The sequence below is a fragment of the Branchiostoma floridae genome, chromosome 18 (genome assembly GCF_000003815.2).
Source record: "Branchiostoma floridae strain S238N-H82 chromosome 18, Bfl_VNyyK, whole genome shotgun sequence".
Classification (NCBI taxonomy): domain Eukaryota; kingdom Metazoa; phylum Chordata; class Leptocardii; order Amphioxiformes; family Branchiostomatidae; genus Branchiostoma; species Branchiostoma floridae.
This window is the reverse complement of record NC_049996.1, coordinates 186,061-190,337: the sequence shown is the minus strand read 5'-3', so window position 1 is coordinate 190,337 and position 4,277 is coordinate 186,061. Positions and strand designations below refer to the sequence as shown.

General features: G+C 38.8%; 1 long non-coding RNA gene across 1 annotated transcript; it reads right to left on the bottom strand.

The window, feature by feature from the left end:
* Nucleotides 1–816: 816 nt before the first annotated feature.
* Nucleotides 817–2,292, bottom strand: LOC118406268. Its single transcript, XR_004830015.1, has 3 exons — nucleotides 1,976–2,292; nucleotides 1,689–1,721; nucleotides 817–912 (listed from the first exon to the last, which is right to left on the bottom strand). It is a non-coding gene; the product is annotated as an uncharacterized LOC118406268 (long non-coding RNA).
* Nucleotides 2,293–4,277: the final 1,985 nt, after the last annotated feature.

Genomic DNA, 4,277 nt, shown 5'->3' with positions numbered 1-4,277 from the left:
TGAATGGAAGGTGTGATTATTGTCATTTTCTGAAAAATAGAAGCAAGCTCTGTTTTTACCTGGAATCAATTCACAGTACCAGTCCACTTTGGGGGATAATGTACTGTTAAGAGGATGTTCCATTTTTGCGCAGGGGTGATTTGGAACAGTCCAATGTTGCGTGGGAAGGGGTATGGCTGAAATATACTGTATTTGCTCTTAAGCAAATGTCGGCCTTTCTAGTATTTGTGATTCCTTTTGAATCTTCTGATTTTTTGTTTTAATGCAAATGGAATGTTTGAGTAATATTCATGTAAATTTGTGATATGTGTAAAATTGAAACCAGGGAAGGAAAACCCTGCACAGAAACCCAGGGATGACACCCCTGCACAGAAGTCCTAGGGAAGAAACCCTAGCACAGAAAATCCAGGGGGGATAAAACACCCCTGTAAAAAAAGTCCTAGGGAGCAAACCCTAGCCAAAAAAAGCCAGTGGGAATGGCCCCTGCAACAATATGTAAATGTGTTATAGTATGATAGTATATGCATATGTCTAGATGACTGAGTAAAGGTAGACTAGTGTGTAAAATGGTAAGGTAATGCTAGTTCAAATATTCTATAATGATCGACTTTAGTTCTGTATATTTAGTCGTATGTTCTATAGTGATTAGGTGATTATCTTTGAATGTTCTGTACTTTAGATTTATGACTTGTGAATAAAAGGTGAAAAAAAAAGAAAAAAAAAAAGAAGGGGATGGACATATCCGAACCCCTAAAAAAAAAAATATATATATATATATATATATATATTCGATATATATATATATATATACCTGGCCTCATCAGGTGAAGAGAAGGCGCAGATCTCGGCTCCCTTGGGGGCAGCTTTCACAGTCACCTTGCCCACAGCTGCGGCAACTGCTGCACTGAACAGCTGTAACACATGTACAAACCAAATCAGGTGCAGGAAAAATATGGGTGACATCCACGGAGCGCATTGACATTCTTCCGTTGCCAAAGTTAGTGACCATACGGTAAATCATACAGTGAAGCCCCAAATTCAGCCATAAATATAAAGAAAAAAAGATTGGAAAATGTAAAATAATGAAAAATAATGAGCGAAACGATTTTTAGTCCAGGAAGAAGATGTGAAAGGGAAAAATGAAGAAATCATTTTTTGGTATACAGTTAATGCATGTTCTGAGTGGTCATCTCTTCAACCTTCGTAACTACCTAGAGTTCACGCTTACATGAGTTTTGGGGTACCCAGAGGATGTCATTCAAATAATCAAATCAGTATTTCCCAACACAGTACAAGGCAAATCAGATACATAAAATAACAAACACAATTTACTCATTCTTCAAACAACCGTAGAAGAAGTGCTCTACGCAAACGTTTCTTATTATGACGACAGAAGGTTTTGCTGCATCAATACCTGTAGTGTTATCACTCTACATTCGAAAATACATCTGATCTCTGCAGCATTTGCATGCGGTCCATTCGATATTCGAATTCCAACAAACACCGACAAGAGGGCGACAGCCTACAGTTCTAGATCTACTGGTCACTATTATTACAGGGTACGTTCGCGAGTAGTTTCATCAGAATGGTAATGTATACGTAAGGCTATACGAAAGCTATTGTTGAATGCTAGAGCATTAAGTTGGGACAAGATGGTACTATAAAATAGAAAATAGTAAACTACTTACCCCCTTGTTCACAGGCATGTCCTGTGCGTTTTGCTAAAGGAAGAAAAAGAGAATACAAAGTTACTTATTAGTGTTCTTTACTTAAACGCTAATCTACTTATCCGAAGCTTCAGCAAATAGATAAAATAAATGTAACTTAGCACAAGTAAAATAAATGTAACTAAGCAAGATTGTCATACATAGATATTTTCTTTTACTTATCTGTAGAACTTTTAACGAATCATTTAAGTCGATACATTGAAAGTTTGCACATAAATTTCGGGGTTATAAAGCTACAAATATCTTACCTGAGTTCCAAATTTCATAGTGCTTTTGCAAGGCCCCATTGCTATGTCTCGCTGTATCTGGTAGATAGGTCTCCCAAAAGTTGCTTCTGTCCGATAACGATCGTCTCTGCTAGCAGAATGATTTTCCAGTGGCGGGAAAACGGTGATATCTGGCCTGACTCACAGGTAGATAGATGACGTGGCAAACTCTGATTGGTCCATATTTCCACATTTTCCCATCCGGTGCGTGATATGTGCGTGACAGACGCATGTTGGAGAGGTAGGGAGGCCGAGGTGCTGTGGCGCCAACATGTGAAAATTTGTGTTTCTTTTCAAAGCCGAAAATCACTGTGAGAATATTTGTATAGATGGACGATGACCCCTGTAGGAAGAACGTGTCTAAATGTCCTGGAGGTCAGAAAAAAATTACACTTTTTGTTCTAATCTGTTGCATTTTTTGCACAGCGAAGTGTACTATTCTTAACGATTTTATTACATACACTTTAAATAATTTGGTAGAATAATTCTGAAACCCAGTAGTGACACTTTGGGTAAATAAAGAGCAGCGCTGTTAGGCCACAGTAAGTAAATTTTATGGAAGACAGCCGCGCGCTCATTAATTTTTGTCCGATTTCAGAAAAAAAAGGAATTTTGTCTTCTTTGGAGATGGTCAACATGAAGAAAAGTTACCAAAATGAGCAAACATGTTGTGTTGTAGGCTAATGATTGTACTAGAAGTAATACTACCTTGGTAGTCATGACTGTAGTTGCAGAAGTGAAACTAGTTGGATAGATGTAAAAGTAGAATATATGGAAACCACGAGTGATAAGTTACCAATTTGTTTGTGATGCCAGTCTACCACACCAGTGTCACTTTTACTACACCAGTACACGTCTTGAATACAAGGAACGAATGTCTTGTTGGCTCTGATACCATCTTTTGTCGCCTAAATTCTTGTTATACAGCGTTTATGGCGTCTATTTTGAAAATGCAGCCATCTTGTTTTTTTCGCCATCTTACTATTTTTGCAGTCTGAAAAGTATGTCATCCATAAAATTTACTTGCTGTGGCCTTAGTGTCTAACGCAAGCGACTATGTAGTCCATGGTTATGTAATGTCTATGTACATATGCGCAGATATTTTCGAGTGCAGAGGGAAAACATTAGGAAAGTGTATACATGTAGTTGCACAAATGATATAACGCCGCCTGTTAAAACGAGACTTCATCAAAATCACGTTTAAAGCAGAACGGAAGCCTGATTCTGAGGCTTGCTCAACCTCGTCTGGATGACGTCACCACTTCATAGCGTCCTACTAAATATCACCGAACTGCGCCAAATTGTGCCAGGCATTCGCAAAGTGGCGCAAACGGACGCCAATCGGCGCAATTTGTCCCCTGAAAAACTTAAGAATAAAATCGCAATTGGCAAAATGACGGAAATGGGCGCGCAAAATGGCGCAAAACGATGAACATTCTTTTATCACTGCAAATATCTTTTCGTTGTAAAGATCTTATCATTGTGAATTGTTTTATTTTCTTTGATTCAGTGGCAACAATGAGATTTCCGATAAAGTTATTTTGTATTGAAACAGGAAACGGAAATGTGGCATTCCGGGCTTCATACACAAAGAATTGCGTCGCCCGTTAGTGTGACAGAAACGAAAAATTGGCAAAGTGTCCTAAATCTAGCGCAGCGTCCTATCGCACTTTAGTGCAGTACATTGAGATCATCTCAGTGGCTCCAGAATGTTCTGCATTCACACCCACACGTCGGTAAACCATTGTTCTGAGGTAACCGTTTTTTTTTTAGGGCCCTGGAGAAGATGATGTTTAGAGAAAGGCTGAGAAGATTGTACCGATATAGTTAAAAGTTGTAATAGTCAGTGGCACTAGCATCCGCTGTTATCACAGAGATAATAAGTAGGGATTACCCTAATTTGCCTTACATAACTTTTTATGGGGGGGGGGGGGGGTGTGCAAGAGACTGGGTTGAGGAGGGGGCAAGGGACTCAGAGAGGAAGGGAGAGAATAATTTGACAGAGACGAGTGTAATATCAAATTCTAAAGTTGTTCTGTTCATTCGGTGGCTCTAGCATCAGCAATTCTCACACAAATAAGTTGGAATTACAACAATTTGTTCTTATATAACCGTTTTTTAGGGGGGAGGGGATCAAGGGACTGGGTTAAGGGGGCTATAGGGAGTGAAAGAAATTTTGACAGAGAATATTGTGAAATCTTATTTCAAAGTGTCCTATTAGTGGCACAAGCATACAGCGTTCTCAAACGCATAAGTTGAGATTACACCATTTTTATATATTTAT